This window comes from Myotis daubentonii, chromosome 5, assembly GCF_963259705.1.
Source record: "Myotis daubentonii chromosome 5, mMyoDau2.1, whole genome shotgun sequence".
Lineage (NCBI taxonomy): Eukaryota > Metazoa > Chordata > Mammalia > Chiroptera > Vespertilionidae > Myotis > Myotis daubentonii.
In genome coordinates this window covers 87534470-87554551 of record NC_081844.1, presented here as the reverse complement: position 1 = coordinate 87554551, position 20082 = coordinate 87534470, and the positions used below count along the sequence as shown (strand labels likewise).

Genomic DNA, 20082 nt, shown 5'->3' with positions numbered 1-20082 from the left:
TGGAGTGCAATTTGAATCATTTGGCTGGAGAACAGAGTTATAGAATTCCTATTTTATGGAAGATTAACACGGCAGTGGTGGGAAGAAATATAGAAGAATTAGAAAGTAATAAATGGAAATTTATAATGTAGATAAGGATGGTAGCTATGGAAATTGAAAGGAAGGAAAAGGAAAATAGAGCCTTTTCTTATAAGGTAACTATGGGTGATGTGATTGGAGATTGGCAATCACCAGCCATGGATGTTAGGTCATGTTCGGTGTTCGTCCCTCTATACTATAAACTCTCTGAAGAACTGAATTTGTTTTGCTCACATCGCATTACCAGCGCCTGACACTAGTAGGTGCTCAGTAAATATGTATTCAATAAATAAATGTATGCCTGAGGGTTGACATAAATGGGCACGTGGAATGGGGACTAATCAGAAGCCATATAGAGGAGAGTGAAGGGCCAGGGTTCAATTGGGAACATGCTGTGTGTGAGGTGACGAGCTGACGAAGGAGGTCGGGCTCTCTGGTGAGCAAAAGCAGAACCAGGCTCGAAGGGTCACCAACATGGATGCCAGAGATGGCGCGAGAAGCGCCAGTGCTCACAGCCAGTGCGGCAGACGCCAGCCTGGGCTCCGGGATCAGACAGACCCACACGAGTGCTGGATATTGAGAAATAAGCTGAATGGGAGGCTTGATGGACCCTCCACTCAAGATGGAAAAAGAACAAGGCCTTAGAAATTCCCAGAACTGGAATAGTTTAAAGTAGAAGCTTTGAATCAGAGCTCAGCTCGGTGCTGTGTGGCCTCAGGATTATTTAATCCTGGTGAGCCCCAAGTTCCTCATTTCAAAGTAGAAATAAAAAACGTAGCCTCACAGGGCCGGCTGTCCACAAAAAGGAAATGTTATCACAGGGCGAGCGCCTAGCACCTGCTGGGACCCAGGAGTCAATGAATGGCACCTGCAGTTATCACAGTTATTCCTCCCCGAGTCCCTCTGTGCTAGGCCTGCAGCTATACGGTGCTTGAAACTCCAGCCTTTTTACCAGATATACGAAGCTCAGTTGTTCATTTACTTAATTAGTATTTGTTGAGCACATACTACATGTCAGGTGCTATACCAGACTCTGGGGATGCAATGTGAGCAAAACCAGGCCTGGTTTCCTCCCTCCTGGAGTTCACAGTCTGTGTTACTGAGGGTTCTCCAGAGAAACAGAACCCATGGGAGATATATATCTCATATACATAAACGTGTGTGTGTGCGTATGAGAGAGATGTAGTATAAGGATTCGGTGCTAAGTCCCAACATTTGCAGTGGGACTGCAGGAGACCCAGGAAAGCTAGTGCCTCAGGAAAGCAACAGGCTCATTACCCAGGAAGAGCCAATGTTTTCATTCAAATGCAGAGGCAGGGGAAAAAAGAAAAGAAACATTGATGTCCCAATGGCTCAAAGATATTCCCTCTTATTTGGGGAGGTCCAGCCTTTTTGTTCTATTTGGGCCTTCAACTGATTGGAGGAGGCCCACCCACATTAGGGAGGGCAATCTGCTCTACTCGGTCTCTCAATTTAAATGTTAAATTCATCCAAAAATGCCCTCACTGTAGCACCCAGAATAAGGTTTGACCAAATATCTGGGCATGTCATGGCCTAATCAGGTCGCTGCCAAAAATTAACCATCACACTGTCTAAGGAGGAAAGACTCCTTACTTACAAGTGCAATAATTGGTATGAAAGAGGGACATATGGTGCTGTGAGGGGATATGGCAAGGACTTTCTAACCCAAGGCGGTGACCACTGACTGTGACCTTGCCGGGAGCCAGTCCATGCTTGCTGTTTCAAGGGACCTGGCATATATGGCATACTTTTCTTAATATGTTTGCTCACCTTCTTGGCACTATGTGTTTTAACCAAGGTCACCTCTGAGAAAGGTTGTTTCCCCAGGTAGGGATTTTTCCCCTGAAGTTAGGGAGGGAATAAAACCCCTTAACTAAGTGCCAGGCGGGTAATTGATCATTTTAACTACGAACAATCATGCTTAAGCTACATAATCGTTACTCCCTGGAATGGAGATAAGAAACGCCCTAACCTTTGGAATAGAGATTGATGGGATTGAATCAACTGGTATAAATACGGATGTAACAAGACAGAAAGAGACAGAACTTAGAACACAGAATTCAGAAGACAGAACCTACACGGAGCCTACAGACAGAAGAACTTCGCTGGAGAGAGCATGGCAAAAGATCCTGGACTGAACCTGACTGCGGAGATTGGCAGGAGAGCCTGACTAGAACCTGGTGACTGAACCTGACTAGAGAACCTGAGCAGAACCTCTCTGGAGATCCAGACCAGAACTTGGCTGGAGATCCTGGCTGGAGATCCTGGCTAGGCTGCTGATCAACTGAACACTGTCTCCGTGTCCTTCCTTCTTCGCCGACTCCGTCCACACCTTTGGGGACCCCTGGACCTGCTGGGGTTGGACCCCGGCATGACCTAAAGACTGAGGACAGGAAAGGGTGATGGCGCCCACAGAAGCAGCTCTGCCAAGCTGCACACCCAGGGACCCCCAGCGGCTGCTCCTGCTTCCAGACTGGGCCCCATCCAACCCTAAGCCCTGAGGACAGTCTCTAGTGAGACCCCGGAGCTCAGTAGCAGCCTGCAGGCCTCTGCCTCAGCCCTGCCTCCCGACAGCCCATCCCTACCCGGGCAGTGCTCTGAATCGCCAGCCGCCAGCCTCCTAATCTAATTAAGAAGTGAATGAAATTCATTTTCCTGACTCGTCCAAAGTGGCGACCTTCTTTGGTGCACCTCTCCCTTTGTTCGGCTGCCTGCGCGGTGGCCCCAGGCTCCTGCCAGCTGGGAAAACAAGTTCAATCTGACCCCTCGCCTGACATTTCATATTGATTTTCTCCATCCTCCTCAAACGCCAGCCTCCAGCCGACCACGGTGCAGCCGAGGTGTGCGATCGGAATTGAGACAGTTCATCAGAGTTCAAAATGAAAAGCAACATTGGCTCTCGGAGATGAGCTCTGAGAAGGAGGGTGTTTAATAACCGCCGGCGTTTAATCAAAATGCCAAGGAGATCCGTGTTATCAGCGCCGCATATATTAATTCCCATATGTCCCTCACTCTGCGTACGCAGCAGGGGGTAGAAGGCATGCCTCGCTCCCTCATGTCTCTATTTTCCCCCCTACGGCTTCTGGCAGTAGTGACGGGTGGGTTTGCTGTTTGAGATTCTTACGCCTAAAACAATAGGGTGCTGATGGCGGTGGCAACTGGCTGGTCAGAATCGTGCTTTTCCCTTTCAATGCATGAGTATTGGGAGCTGAGTGAAGACACTGGCCGGGTGTGATGAATGGCAACCGAGGAAATGAAAGAGAAATTTCTATCTGAACGCCTTTCCAAGGCCCTGTTTGAATCTGATCCCTACCCCTCTCGAACCTCAGCTCCACATAGTCTGGCCGCACGGGCCTGCTTCCTGCACCAACCCTGCCCTTCCCTGCCCCAGGGCATTTGCACAGGCTTTTGCTCTGCCTAGAATGCTCTCCCACCATAGGTTCCACTTGTCTGGACTGTTCTCACTGTTTGGGTCTCTGGGAAAATGTTACCTCCTCTGCGAGGACTTCTCTGTTCATCTCATCTGCACCCTATTTCCATCTTAACACCAAATTTTACTTTTTTATTTTTTCCGCAGCACTCACCTATAGATGCTTGCTTTTCTTCCTCTGTCTCCCCTACTAGAATGTCCTCTCCATGAGGGCAGGGACCTTACTTATCTTACCAACCACTGAATTACCAATACTAGCTTAGTGCCCAGCATGGAGGGGTGTTTTACTGAACATCAGTGGTAGGGAGACAGGCAGATGGGGAAAGACGGATAGAGGACAGTGTATTCATTTACTAGAGTTGCTGTAACAAAGGGCCACAAACTGGGTGGCCTAAACAACAAGACTTGATGTTCTGGAGGCTGGAAGTCTGAGATGAGGCTGTCAGCAGCGTTGGTTCCTTCTGAGGGCCAAGAAGACAGGACCCATTCCAGGCCTCTCTCCTAGGCTTGCTGATGCCCGTCCTCTCAGCTTCACATCATCTTCTCTCTGCACACGTCGTGTCTAAAACTCGCCTTCTGTGGCACCAGCACATTGCTTTAGGGCCCACCCATTTTTATTTGATTACCTCTTTAAAGACCCTGTCTTCAAATATGGTAACATTCTGAGGTCTTGGGGGTTAGGGCTTCAACATATGAATTTGGGGGACACCAGTTAGCCCCTGACAGAAGACATGAAAATAATCCAGAGCACAGGCACTAGAGTGACAGTTCCTCCAGGTGGATCCCCTGTCCCAACAGTTTCAGTTGCAGAACTAACCCTGTCCTTGGACAGACATGAAATCCACTGTCTTATTCTTCACCCTCATCTACAAACTTAACTGCCGTGTCCTGGTTCCACAGGCCGCTGGATCCCTTAATAAACCTACGGCTCATTCACTCAGGTCTCTGATGGAATGTGTCCAAAGACATCAGCTGAGATGGCAGCTGCAGTGAATCTTAAAACCTCCGAGGTTTGGCACAGCTTCCAAACGGGGTTCAGTCTTGATTGGGGGCGTCCTTAACAGTGTTTGTTGCAGGGGAGTTTGGCTAGGTGAAAAAGAGAAGGCCCTTTATGAAAAGGCTTTTGGCTGATGACAGGCTTATAAACACACCCAGACACCCACCCACCCCTCCTGGAGGAAAGCCAAAACAGAGACTTGTTGCAGGGAGTGGAATTCACTGAGCCCCTCCCCCTCCCCAACCCAGTGTCTACCCCATTCAAGCTCAGCGGCAATTAACAGCAGAGCAGGCAAGGCCCAAGCCACGGAGTGAACACAGAATTCCCCCATCCTCATTTCCATTTTTGATTAATTTAACCAGTTTTGTCCATTAGTCATCCTGTTGACTCCAGTTGAGTGGATTTTCCTAAGAATTGGAAGCGTATTAATTTTGGAGACAAGTATCATTCATTAGCAGTTGACACCTCCCCAGGCCTTGCCCTCTCCCCACTAGGGGCCTTGGATGAGGCGGCCATGGAGGCTGACACCGGCTCAGGCACATGGCTGTGGCCTCCAGACACACACACACACACACTCACACACACACACACACACACACACGGAGCATGGAGCGGGAAAGGTTGGCCATAAGGTTATAGGTGGCTCTGGCTGCTCTGGGCTTGGGACGCATCAAGGCTAACTTGCCCGTCATTATCGTCCACGACAAGCCATCGCTGGCAAAGCAGTCGTAGCCACGGGGTGAGCATCCTGAATTTGAGGTACGAGAGAACCCCAGTCAAGGGAGTACTGGGAGGACTTTTCCCCAGGGAGGGACATGGCCTGTCAGTGAGGGCTCTGTCCAGGGCAGGATGGGCCTTACGATAGCTTGTCCCTTCCCACCAGACCTGAAAGAGAGAGTTCACCTCATCCTCTATGTGTTAGTTTCCTATGCCTACCAATTACTGCAAACGCGGTGACTCTGAACAACATAAACGTATCATCTTACGGTTCTGCCGGCCGGAAGTCTGACGTGGGTCTCACTGGCGGAAATCAAGGTGTCGGCAGAGCCCTGTTCCTTCTGGGGGCTCTAGGGGAGACTCTTTGCCTTTTCCAGCGTCTAGGCTGCCCACATTCCTTGGCTGAGGGCCTCTTCTCCATGTGAAAGCCAGCAGCAGTGGGGCAAGTCCTGCTCCCGCTGCATCTCTCTGACTCTCCTCCTCTACCCGCCTCTTTCCCTTTGGGGGCCTTTGTGATCACACTGTGCCCACCCAGGTAATTCAGACTAATCTTCTTTTAAGGTCAGCTGATTAGCAACCTTAATTCCATCTACAGTCTTAATTCCCCTTTGCCATTAACGGTAACATATTCCCGGGTTCTGGGGATCAGAACTCGGACATCCTTGAGTCATCGTTCTGCCTACCATACCCTTCATGTGTCGCCAAGTAGGACCAGGTGCCCTCCATCAGAGCACCTGATGTTTTAGGCTGAAATGATCTGTTTCCATTTCTGTCTCTTCTGCTAAACGATTCTTCCATTGTGGCTGAAGCTCTTTATTCTCCCCTTTCTGCATTTAGCACAAGGAGGTGCTAACTGAATGCGTGTGGAGCAGCAGTGGTCATGCACTCTGACAAGTTTGCGCCTGGGAGTTCTCTTTACACAATGACAAGGCTCACACTAAAGAGTGGTTGACCCTGTCCTTTCACTCATTTCTAGCTTTGGGAATGCCTGGCATTTGTAGGCAAAGTGAAAGGAAGAGGAGTCTATGAGTATGACAATCAACCCATGTCTATTCAGTTACTTAACAAATGTTTATGGTTGGGGCCATGTGCCAGGCACTGTTGCAGACACTGAGAAGATGGTATCTCCTGCCCTCATGGCAGTCTAATCCAAGTAGATGGAGACAGACATCAAACACATAAGCAAAAAAGTAGTGCGAGATTTGGCGAAAAATGTTTATGGAGAAGCAGAAGAGGCAAATGCAGAGGCTCTGAGTCTGGACTGTGCCTGGCAGGTGGGGGGTGCAGCGGGCAGAAGGGAGACCAGTTTAGGTGTCTATAAGGAGAAGGAGCAGCTGAGGGGCAATGGAAGGACTCCACACTCAGGACAGGCACCTTGCATAGCCCCAGAGCCCCATTCCCATTGTACACCATGCAAAGGACTTGGGAGTTAGGCAACATGATAGCCCTGTGGGCCAAGGTCAGGAAGTTGGCCTTTCTTGTACTTAGGAAGGGAAAATCTAGGAGGGTTTTGTGTAAAGGAATAATGTGATTATACTTGTAAATACTAGTATACCACACAGAGTATGTAAAGAATGAAACATCAGGAGGAAGAGTTAGAAGGCTACCAAAATGGTCTAGGTCAGAGATGATAGTGGCTTAGACTAACATTGGGCCCGTTTGGGCAAAGCTTTGAGTGTAAAGTTAACAGGACACCAGGTGTGGGAGGTGAGGTCAGGGAAGGCGTCCAGAAAGACTCTCAGCTTTCTGACCTGAGCACGTGCCAAGGATGAAGGGCACTGAATGAGCAAAGACTAGGGGAGCGGCAGTTTGGAAAGGAAACTCACAAATGCTGTAGACTCAAAGACTCAGGGTGTGTGTGTGTGTGTGTGTGTGTGTGTGTGTGTGTGTGTGTGTAAGCATAAAATGGTTATATTGATACCTTTTGCTATTTAGCATGTCACCATTTACAGAGCCCCTTCTCATCCATTATCTTAATTGATCTTCACAAAGCCCTATGCATTCAGAGTATTTCTTCCTTTTTGTAGCTTGAGGAAATCAAGGTCCAGAAAAGACAGGTCTGACACGCTGACAAAGACTGTGGGTTCATCTTGGTTTACTGCATATAATGAATAGGAGCACCCTCAGTACCGCACTAGAACATAGAGAAGGGCAGGGGACTGTCGCGTGTGTAATTGACCCATGTCTAAGGATGCCGGCTAATGCGAGCCCTGTGCAGTTCATATCATTCCATTGTGACAGCTCGGTAGGGGGCCCCAGTAACGGAGCTGTGCGGTCTGCTGTCCACTCCCGCGCTCCCGGCCCCATCGGTGTGGGTCCCTTTATCTGCTGAGTTACTCAAAGCACCTGCTGGCCTCCCCTCACCACCAGGCGCAGCCCAGGGGCAGGGGAGTGCACCCCCTGCGATGCTCATAATGATACTTGCTTTTGTCATCTTTTATATATTGAACCTGAACATAAGGATTTAAATAGAATTTTATCTCGTGGACGGGGATCCTTCATCCTGGGGTGGATGACCTGAAATGTTGGTGTCATTTGAAAATCCCTACAATGTCGTGAAATTGTCATTGAAGAGTTAGTTACATGTGAGAAAATGGGATCATCAAGCTTAGGGAAATGGTGAGATCAAAGAAAGCAAGGAATCGGTCAGTAAATGTGAACAAGGTGTCGTCAGCACAATGGGCAGGCAGACTTAGAAGATGCAGTTACTGCCTCGGTAGGGGCGGCAGAGCCGGAGCTGGGCCTGCATCCTAGCTCTGCCCCTTCCTGGCCTGTGGCGAGGGCACGTGCCCTCGGAGCCTCATTGCTCCATCTGTAAAGTAAGCACGTTGTGAGGGTGGCATGGCTATCACAGAGGGAGTCTGTCCGACACAGTGCCTGGCAGATGGGAGGCTGCTACTCCGTCCACTCCAACCGGTTCCTGTGACTCCACGTGTGCACGTCCCAGGAGCACTCAGGGCAGGCCTGACTGTCCGTGGGTTTGGAGCCAGCACTGGGAACACGGGCAGCGCACCGGAGCCACACGAAGACAACAGGCAGTGACCCGTCCCCGCCAGGGTCCCTCTCCCAGCAGTGCTCAGCCTGTGCCCGACGGACCCTCCTACTCGGCCTCGGACCCCTCGCCTTACTCTGCAAGATGACTGTCAGCAGGGAGCTCTCCTCTCTCCCTTCCCCGTGTGTGCCTCTCACCGCAGTGATTATTGTACAGCCCAGAAAACCAGGACATCCTGGGAGTGCAGCCCTGGCCTCTGCGGCACCATGACAACCAGCTCCCCAGCAATTACCCCTAATAACAGCCACTCACACGGCCTCCTCCACCTGGGCAGGCTCCCCGGGGAGGTGAGCCTCTCTTGGCGCAGCTGCAGAGCTTCCTGCTGGGAACAAACAGAGAGAACGAGAAGAGAGGGGGAGAGGAGAGAGAAAGGGAGACACGAAGAGCCTGACCTGTGATGTACAGCGTGGGCCTGGGGACACGGCCCCCAAGCCCCCGGAGCCTGCTGGCTGCAGGAAGGTGTCATTCCACCCAAGGAGCAGAACGCCCCATGCCTTTGCCACTCGCCCGCCTCACAGAGAGCCGGATATAATGGAGTGAAAGACCGAATGTGAGGGCTTGTCACGCTGGGCCTCGCTGCTGCCAGATTTCTTCATTAGGCTCCTGTCGAGACACCCACTGCCACTCATCATCGGTGCGGCCTGCAGCCGCCTGCCTCCCTGCGCCTGCGGAGAGGGCGTGCGCAGAGGCCTCTTCAATCAGTATCTCTCCAGGGCGACAGTTCTCAGAAACGCCGGCCCCACTGGGCTAATAAAGGGTTATTCCTCACCGAGGAAGGACAACAGGCCCCCAATTAATGGACTTGTCTGTGGGTGTTCACCCAAATCCGGCCTTTAGATTGACAGGGATGCCCTCCGCCAACACACGGGTTCCCGCCTCCCGGCTCTTTAGACCCCAGATTCCAGCTGAAGCATCTTCAGGAGAAAAGGTCTAACCCAGTGGTTCTCAACCTTCCGAATGCCGCGACCCTTTAATACAGTTCCTCATGTTGTGGTGACCCCCAACCATAAAATTTTTTTCGCTGCTACTTCATAACTGTAATGTTGCTACTGTTATGAATCATAATGTAAATATCTGATATGCAGGATGTATTTTCATTGTTACAAGTTGAACATCATTAAAGCATAGTGATTAATCACAAAAACAATATGTAATTATATATGTGTTTTCTGATGGTCTTAGGCGACCCCTGTGAAAGTGTCGTTTGACCCCCAAAGGGGTTGTGACCCACAGGTTGAGAACCACTGGTCTAACCCCAGAGCCAAGGGGCCTGGGGGATGCTGGCCTCACTCCCGGAGCGTTGCCAGGGACCCCGTCTCACCGAGCCTCTGTTTCCCCATTTGTGAAACAGAGATCATTCTCCCCCGAACCAGGCCTGCAGGCACCACATGCTGCTGTGATCACCAGCCGGCCATTCTGTGCAGCCTGTTCCCTGGACTAGGATTGCTTAGCGCCTTGTAAATGCTGAATAATGTATGTATTTTATAACAGGGAGACATGGAGAGGGTGGTCAAATGAACCAGTAAGGAGAAGAAAAGGGTGCCGTGGGCTGAGGTGGTCAAAGAAGGCTCCCTGGAGACAGCGAGCTCTGAGGTTGAATAGGAGTCAGAGGAACAGGGATCAGAGGCAGGTGGTATTCTGGACTGAATGTCTGCATTGCCCTAAATCCACGTGTTGAAATTCTAACCCTCAGGGTGATGGTATTAGGGGGTGGGGCCTCTGTGGGTGATTAGGTCGTAGGATAGAAATCTCTGAGTGGGATTAGTGCCCTTATAGAAGAGACCCAGAGAGCGCTCATCCTCTCCACCAGCTGGGCACAACGAGAAAGTGGTCATCTGCCACTTTTTTTCACTTAGCACAATACCCTCTAGGTCAGTGGTTCTCAACCTTGGCTGCACATTAGAATCACCTAGGAATCTTTTCAAAATCCTGATTTCTGGGCCTCATCCTCCGGAAATTCTGTTTCTTTGTTACTAATGTTGTGGCCTCACCCCATAACAAAGAAACAGAATTTCCGGAGGATGAGGCCCAGAAATCAGGATTTTAAAAAGATTCCCAGGTGATTCTAATGTGCAGCCAAGGTTGAGAACCACTGCTCTAGGTCTACCCATGAGGTCACAAATGGCAAAGTAAGATCTATTGTATACATGTACCACATCTTCTTTATTCAGTCTGCTATCAGTGGGCACTTAGGGCGCTTCCATCTATTGCCTATTGTAAATAACGCTTCAGTGAACATAGGGGGGCATCTATTGTTTTGAATTAGTGTTTTGTCTCCTAATAAGTACTCGGAAGTGGAATTGCTGGGTCATGGTAGTTTTATTTTTAGTTTTTCTGAGGAACCTCCACACTGTTTCTCATAGTGGCTGCACCAGTCTGCATTTTCACCAACAGTGCACAAAGGTTCCCTTTTCTCTACATCCTCGCCAACACTTGTTTGTGGATTTATTGGTGATAACCATTCTGACAGATGTGAGGTGATATCTCATTTTGGTTTTAATTTTCATTTCCATGATGATCGGTGATGTCGAGCATCTTTTCATATGTCTGTTGGCCATCTGTATGTCCTCTTTGGAGAAGTATCTATTCAGGCCATCCACCAATTTTTAAATTGGATTGTGTTTTGTTTGTTTTTTTTTGGGGGGGGGGTTGTTTGTTTTTAGTGTTGAGTTGTATGAGTTCCTTAAAAATGTTATATATAACCCCTTATCAGATGTATCATTGGCAAATATCTTCTCCCATTCAATAGGTTGTCTTTCCATTTCGTTAATTATTCCTTTTTCTATGCAAAAACATTTTAGTTTGATGTAGTCCCATTTGTTTATTTTGTTGTTGTTGTTTCCCTTGCCCATGGAGACATTCACAAAAGTATTACTAAGAGTGATGTCAAAGACTCAAAGGTTTTGAGTCTTACATTTAAGTCTTTAATCCATTTTAAGTTTATTCTTATATATAGTGTACTAAAATGGTCGTTTCATTTCTTTGCATGTATCTGTCCAGTTTTCCCAGCACCATTTATTCAAGAGAATGTCTTTACCCCACTGTATTTTCTTACATCCTTTCTCATAGATTAATTGACCATATTGGTGTAGGTTTATTTCTGGGGTCTCTATTCTATTCCATGGATCTATATGTCTGTTTTTTATGCCAGTACCATGCTGTTTTGATTACTGTGGCCTTGTAGTATAGTTTGATGTCAGGTAACGTGATTCCTCTAACAGTGTTCTGTTTTTCTCAAGATTGCTTTGGCTCTTTAATGAGGTTGGTACATTTTCAAATTATTGAACAAAAATCAAAAGGAGACTACTGTTTTGTGACATGAAAATTAGATGAAATTTAAATTTCCGTGTCCATAAACAGAGCCTTATTGAAATACACACTCACCTGTGTACATATTGTTTGTGCTGCTTACAAAGGCAGAGTTGAGTTGTTGCAACAAGGACCAAATGACCCCCAAAGCCTAAAAAAATTACTGTCTGGCTTTTTACAAGAGAAGTTTGCTGACCTCTGATCAATCCAGAGCTTATTGATCATAGGTTCAGCATCTTCCTAAGCCTTACCTGGTCATCCCAGCCCAGACCATCTAGTCATTTTTCTACCCAGGGAATTTTTGGTCCTTTTTTTCTGTCTAAAAAAAAAAAAATGTTTTTGACTCATTATTTTTTATCTTGGAATGATTATTGAAGAGGCTATATTTCTGAAGTATAATGTATGTATTTTGAAAATAGTTATACAAAATTCAAAGACCAATGTAATCTCTTCTAGCTTAACTGCTCATTCTCCATGATACTATCTATGCATTGTGTTGCTACAGTGTTCACTGCTGACAATTATTTGCAGAACTAAGGAGGACTGTATGAAAAGCAAATAGCACAGGCTCAGCAATGAGGCACCACTGTTTCCCAATTCAGAACCCTCTGAGTTTGATATGATCTGCGTTCCCAGTCTCCAGCCCATGTATAGAGACAGTGTCTTTGGGCCCATGGTAGTACCCTAGCCACTAATTAAATCTTAAACTTCTCTCTCTGTCCTCAGCTGGATGGAGGCCAGCATTATCTATCCGTGGGAGTTCTTACTCTCTGTGGGAAAATCGTTGGCCATTTCTCTCATTGGGCAAAATTGTTGGCTGTGTCTTCTGTATAGTAAAAATCACTGGCTGCATCTCAATTGCCGAGCCTTTTCTCTCCAGGGGCAAAACTGTTGCCGGCACATCTCTGAAGGAGAATTGCCATCTGCCTCGCTCTGTGGGAAAATTGCCAGTTGTGTCCCCATGATGGGGAAGTAGCCGACCATGTCTCCAAACAAAAAAGCGTGGCCCCTTCTCCATAGTAGAAACATCAGTGGAAGTGAGCAATTTAAAACCCTGTGCATGGTTCCTTTTTCATCAGGAACAAACTTTCCCCTCCCCCCGGCCTCGTTTCCTGTACTCTCCCTCTCATCTGCCTGAGTCATCAAAGGCAGGGTGGGTGGTGGTGACATTGTTCAGCACCAATTGAAAGACACTTGGACCAAGAAAGGCGAATTTCAAGTGGCAGTCCAGAGACAAGCTATTGTGTGTCTGTGCCACAGCCCAGTTCGGAGACCTAGAAATCGATTTACAACTGGTAGCTCTTAAGATCTGGCCCCACCTCGGGCTCTGGGACTTGTTTTGCACCAAGTTTGCCTTAAACACCACCCCCCTGTGCATGGCTGCTGACTTCCCTGTTATTCTGGGTGTGCAGGCACAATGCTAAGCGCTGGGCATGGAAGAGCTCATCTGTCCCACCACCACCCAAAAGGTAGGCACTCCTCTGACAGGTAAGGAAAATGAAGCTTGGAAGGAGTCAAGCCACATGCCCAAGGCTTCATAGCTTATAAGCAGCAAAGTCGGAGTTCAACCAGGTGTGCTAAGCTTAGAGCCGCCTCTCCTCTTAGCCACTGTACCTTAGGCTGCAGAGCGTGAGGAGGCCGTCAGGATCAGCTGTGTGGCCTTGGGTCCCCTCCTGACTCTTCATCGTAGGCATGAGTTTCTGTGCAGTGTCCAGTGTGAGGTCGAGAAGGGAGCCTCCCCAGAAACAGCCTTCCCTATGGGTTCCCTCCATCCTCCCTTCTCCTGTCCCACAACCCAATGACAGGCACACTGCATGTTTCCTGTCTGTTCTCCCCTTTTCTCCTCCTCCCTTGCCCCCCGGTTGTAATGAATATAGTTTTAGCTTTAGGTTTCTCTAAGTCAGCGGTTTTCTTCCTGACACTTCCTTTCTCTTATTGGTGAATTCCACTCTTTCCCTGGATTCTGGGACCTTATTCAGTCCATCAGTCATCGGAGCTCTCTCAGGTGCATAGCCCACGCCTGCACCCTGAAGGATAACATCAAACACAGTTCTGTAGAGTCGTATTCAGATCTGCACACGTTATAACACAAAACACTGCCTGCTCGGGACACTGAATGCGGTATTCCCCCGCATCCTCGGTTTTGCTTTCCATGGTTTCGGTTACCCACACTTAACTACAGTCCTAAAATATTACATGGAAAAATTCCAGAAATTAACAATCCATAAGTTTTGAGTTGTGCACCATTCTGAGTAGCGTGATGAAACTTTGTGCCAACCCACCCCATCCAGGATGTGAATCATCCCTTTGCCAAGCACATCCATGCTGTATGTACAGTATAATATGATATTTTAAGAGCAAGACCATATTCACATAACTTTAATGGCAGAATGTTATCCTATTTTATTATTGTTGTTAATCTCTGACTTTACTGTAGTTAGGTATGTAGAGGGAAAACCAGGGTATATACAGGGTTTGGTACAACTCATGCTTTTAGGCATCCACTGGGGGTCTAGGAACCAATCCCCGCAGAGAAGGGGGGCCACTGTTTAGCCTGTGGGATTTCAAAGGAAGTATCAGTTGCTTTTGACTCGATCATTGTAACCCAAAGTGTGTTGTAAGCAACAATAACTAGAGAAACAATGGGCTGCAAGTGATTTTCCCCCCAAAAAAACGGAATAGTGGAGAGGGAGGAGGTGTGACCCAGTAAGACTTGAAAGCAGGATTAAAGCCAGGGGCAGCCATTCCCCCGGGGAACATCTGGCAATGTCTGGAGCCACTTGGGTTATCACAAGTGGAGATTGAGGATTTATTGGGTAGAGGCCAGGGATATTACTAAACACCCTCTAACGCCCCCAACAGCAAAGAATTACTTGGCCCAAAATTCACCAGTGCGTAGGTTGAGAAACCTGGAGTAAAGAATGTTAGTTTTTACCTGTGGGACTTCCCGGCACCTTTAATAAGCGAATTGCATTCTCAGAATTGGATAGGAGTTTCCCAAGTGCGTTGGCCTCAGAATCTGGAATGCCCAGCACATCACGGGGTGGGCGTGCTGCTGATGTCACTTGGGGAAGGCTACCCTACAGTAGCAGGGGTCAGTAGAGGGAAATTGAAAGACAAGACCAGTGGAATTTCACAGATCTTATCATCTAAGAGCTGGGAGGGACCTGGTTGGCAATCCTGCCTCTTTCACATTACGGACAAAGGAAACAGGCCCCGGGCGGTTGCCAGTTGCCCAGTCATTCTAATGAAATGCAGTAGGACAGAAGTTAAAAGCTCAGAGGTTAAGAGCATAGGAAGCAGACAAAGTTCAAATCCTGGCTTTGCCTCCCACTAGCTATAAAACCTCTGTGCCTGAGTTGACTGATTTGTGGAAAAGGGAAATCATCATATCTATGACTATTGAATGAGTTACTACACGTAAGGCACATAGCATAAGTGCTCAACAAATAGATAGTATTGTTAAAGAGTTGGCTAATTTGTGTCCAGCCTGGATTCCAACCCAGCATCCTTGACTCCCAGTCTGGTGTTCTTTCCAGTATCCCATGTTGGACACAGGAGGCAGTGAGGAGGAGCTGAGGCACGAAAGTGGGAGAGCACCAGGTCTATCTAGAACAGTGGTTCTCAACCTTCCTAATGCCACGACCCTTTAATACAGTTCCTCATGTTGTGGTGACCCCCAACCATAAAATTATTTTCGTTGCTACTGTTATGAATTGTAATGTAAATATCTGATATGCAGGATGTATTTTCATTGTTACAAATTGAACATCATTAAAGCATAGTGATTAATCACAAAAACAATATGTAATTATATATGTGTTTTCCGATGGTCTTAGGCGATCCCTGTGAAAGGGTCGTTCAACCCCCAAAGGGGCCGCGACCCACAGGTTGAGAACCGCTTATCTAGAACATGAGGGAGCCCAGTTTAACGAGGTTGTTTAAACAGAGAGATGATATTGACAAAGCAAGGAAGGTCTGGTTGTGGTGGCAGTGTCACAGACAGACACATGGTCCCTCGAAAACCCATTTCTACTCTATAACTGTGATCCTGGGCAAATTACTCACCCTCTTCTGGTCCATCTCATCTACAAGTAAGGACAGTAAGCATACCTTCCTCATAAGCTTGAGCATTAAATGGGATAATGTATGCGAAGTATGAGGACCAAGAAATGGGGTAGATGTCATTGTTTTTTTGACTGTTGTAACTGGGGTCTCCAGGATACGTGCTCCCTTGTGGTGAATCTGACACACTTTGATTTGCCTCAAGATCTGTCACTCAAGCAGTAGATGCTTTTGTACCACGCGTTCAGTAACGTTCATGGAACACACGGTGATGGCCCATTTGCATTCCTCTTGCTGGCCCCCCAGCACCTTTACTCCCCTCTGTTAATGCAGTAAAATCTCACGTATTCACATCTGTAATGAAATGTGTAGAATTGTTTAGCATTTGTCTTTTCCTCTAGCCTGTGAGCACCATGTGGGTAGGACTGGATCTGTCTCGTTCCTGGCAACCTTGGCATTTAGTACAGGGTTTGGCATGCATCCATCCAACAAATACTTTTTATTTGTATGTTCTAGGTAGTATACCAAGTGTGGTGCATGTGCGTGCATGCACATAAAATACACTGAAATAGCCCACAAATGATTGCTCGGCCTGAATTAGTAAAAACCCTGAATTTTTCCCATACTTTTCAAGGGCCTAAATAGAAACAAATTTGAGCTGAATAAAGCATTGTTTAGATAGGTTCTTTTCAGGGCCTGTTTAATTATTAGATAGATATTATTTTCACTTAAAATTAAAATGGTTGTCCATATTCATTCATTAAACATATATTTATGAGCACCGTCTATGTTCCAAAGAATATAGCAGAACAAAATAGACCAAAAACAAACAAAAATACATAATAAAAACCTTGTAGAGCTTGCATCCTATTAGGGGAGACAACTAAGTGAAATAAATCAAATGTCTGTGTACATAAACTGAGGGAGAGGGACAGGGAGAGGAAAGGTTGCCTCACTGCTTGCCACGGGGATTAGAGCTGGGAGGTGAGAGATGGCCTGGAGGCTGGGCTTCTTCTATGGTAAGGGTCTTAACAGGGCATGCGAAGTCCTGGGGTTCCCACCTTATGCTTGCCACTGGTGTTATATGGCTCACGCCATGAGTTCTTGGTGTAGAAACCATGCCCCTTGTCTGTTTAAGTGGACTCTATATAAAAGGGGAAGCGTAGATCTAGTCATTAGGAGTTGTTCCACTTTACAGTTCCATTGTTCTGTGTAGATTCTAACCTGGAACCCGTCTTATAGCTCCTAAAATAAGGTCTCATTGATGGTACCAGGAGGATTTCCATCATGATTAAGAACAAAGACTTTGAAGTCAGACCTTGATTCAAAAGGCAGATCTAGCTGTGTGTCCTTGGGCAGGTTACAAAACCTCTCTGTGCCTTAGTTTTCCATATCCTATATAATAAAAGGTTAATATGCAAATTGACCCTAACAGCAGAACGACTGGGAATGACTGGTCACTATGACACACACTGACCACCAGGGGGCAGACACTCAATGCAGGGGCTGCCCCCTGGTGGTCAGTGCACTCCCACATGGGGGAGCTCTGCTCAGCCACAAGCCATGCTGTCGGCTGCCAGTACAGCGGTGGTGGTGGGAGCCTCTCCCGCCTCCTCATTGCTAAGGATGTCCAACTGCAGCTTGTATTAAATGAGATAAAGCATGTAAAATACAGGGCCTAGAATATACTAAGCTTCCCACAGACAGTAGTTATCAGCACTATTAAATGTTACTGAATGAATGGAATTCATGAAGTTGATATTAAACCTCAGATAGGCATAGATGTGTCATGAACTGCAAAGTGCTGTGATGCTATGTTATCTATATCCTGTCCTGTCCCACATACATAATTAGTGATGGGTTGATTAAAGAACTGTCCTTTTATTTCACCTCCTTATTCTGGGGATATCACTTTGAGGCTTTCTAATGTTGTTACATTGGGCCCCAATATGCCAGGTGTTTGGAGAACAGATTCCTTATAAACAGTTCACAGTCCCAAATTCTCAAGATTCCCAATGAATGAAATATGATTGGCCAATGCAGAAGAGTACAAGCTAATGGTGATAAAAATATCAACTGACAGTTATTAAAAATCTACCATGTGCCAAGCCACATACAAGCCCTTTCTGCCCCTGAGAAAACTGAAGCTCAGGGTAGTAAAGAAAAAGTCAACCACTGGTAAGTTACAGAAGCAGAAACTGACGGACTCCAGAGCAGTCTAAGCCCTTCCCACCTACGGCCTCAAGCTGCCCCTCACTACATCAGGTGACCAAGCCTCAAGGCTCCCACTGCCCTCTGTTAAGATGTGTATGTGTTTTGTATGGGGTGTGATTGTTGTTTCTAAGTCTCCAGTCCTAATGAGATTGCCTTATATGGAAACTAATGTGAAAATGTAGTTTCAACTATGAGGGTACCAGTCAGAATCCAGGGAGGGGCCTTCGTTATGCTTGATATAAATATAATGCCAGAGACTCAAACAGTGGGTCAGAGACTATAATAAGCTTATGTTTTTCTGTTTCAATGGTTTTTGGTTTTTTCCTTTTAATCTCAAGTTTAATTCTGATTGATCAGTTGTTTTGCTGTTCTCTTACATGGTTCTGTGAAAAGAAGTATTTTGGGTTCGGCTGGTGGGTTGATGTAGCGAGGTTTGAAAGAGAGCTCGATATCTTAGGTTTTCTATCTGGAATTTGATGGTACTGTGAGTGCATTGAGCAGGCAGGAAAGAGGAAGTTTTGGAGGACAAGTTAACTCAGTAACCTGCAGGCTGTTGTTTGTATCAAAATTTTAGGCTGGACCAAACACTTACTAAGTAGGCCATACTCAGTCACCATTGTTGGGGGTCCAAAATAATTAAATATTGGCAAAGATGTGTAGCTTGACATCATATATGCTAAGCACTCAGAAGGCAAAGAATTCATTAATTTAGCTGGCCTTGGTTCCACTCAAGCAACAAATATTTATTGAACATTTGTGAGTAAAACTCTCAGTACAAAGACAAGAAAAAGCAAAATCTGCCTTTAAGTTCACATCCTAGTTGTGGTAAGACAAACCTGTGGGTTATTAAGTAATAAGGCGAGAGTCCCTGAGCACATTCTAGATGAATGAGCCAGACCACGCATGATGGGGCTTCAGAGAAAGATCATTTGGGGCTAAAGTAATATGTAAAAGATGAGGCATTTGAATCAGTGAGGAAGGAATGACCAAGCAGAGCTTAGAAATGGGATAACAAGATATATTCTGTACATTCAATTTGAACCAGAGAAGTTCAAAATCAAAGTAAAAGACAAGGTAATGCAACTTATGACAGGCTCAATATCAAACTGTAGAGCTGTCTTTTAGTCCTGTAAGTGGAAATTAGCTAAAGCAATAAAGACATGGTAAGTACCTGGCTGGGTATCGGAGCAAACGAACAACATTCAGGGTGGGGCAAAAGTAGGTCTCAGTTTATTCTTGTTTTTTTGTGTAGGTTTGTTTTATTTTAAATCTCACCCCAGGACATGCTTAGAGAGAGAGAGAAACATGGATCCCTTGCCTTTCATATGTGCCCTGACCCAAACCCACAACCTTTCAGTGTACTGAGCCACTCCAAGCAGGCTATTCTTATATTATTTATTTATTGTATTTTTCATACGAACAACTGTAAATCTACTTTTGCCCCATCCTATATACAAAGGACATTGTAGCCACAGTTTAGTAACTTGCCCAAGGTCACACACTAGTAAATGACAGCAAAGCCCCATTATTAAGCACCACAATCCAGGAAATATAAAAAACATATGAACATTCATGTACAAGTTTCTGTATGGACATAATAGCCAAAAGGTAAAAACAACCCAAATGTCTATAAACTAAACGAGTGAACTGGTAAAGAGAATGCGGTATGTCCATACAATGGAATATTTATTCAGCTGTTAATAGGAATGAAGTACTGATACATGCTATTGCCTGGCTGAACCTTGAAAACATGATGCTAAAGAAAAGAAATCAGACACAAAGGACCACATATTCTATGGTTCCATTTATAGGTAATTTCATAGAACCAGAAAATAGATTAGGGGTGGGGAATGGGGAGTAACTGCTAATGGGCATGGAGTTTTTTTGAAGGGGTAAAGGAAAATGTTCTGATGGTCTCATGATTATGTGATTATACATAAAAAAAAAACCACTGAACTGTAATCTTTAAATGAGTAAATTTTATGGTATACAAATTATATCTTGATAAGGTAGTAAAAATTTTTTAATTTAAGCATCTAAGACCACTCCAGGTTTTGGTGTGTACAGTGGCACCAGAAACAAGGGGGAATGTGACACAGAGTTAGGTGCATAGACCTGGAGCTCTGAAATGGTCAAAGCCAGATAAATGGATGGGACAGGCCAGGCCCCATGCCAGTCCTCCCATCAGAAGGAAAATAC

At 46.3% G+C, this 20082-nt stretch overlaps 1 protein-coding gene across 4 annotated transcripts in view; it reads left to right on the top strand.

The window, feature by feature from the left end:
* Nucleotides 1-20082, top strand: part of PPP2R2B (protein phosphatase 2 regulatory subunit Bbeta) — a 342291-nt gene that overhangs the window by 313533 nt on the left and 8676 nt on the right. The window lies entirely within an intron of this gene.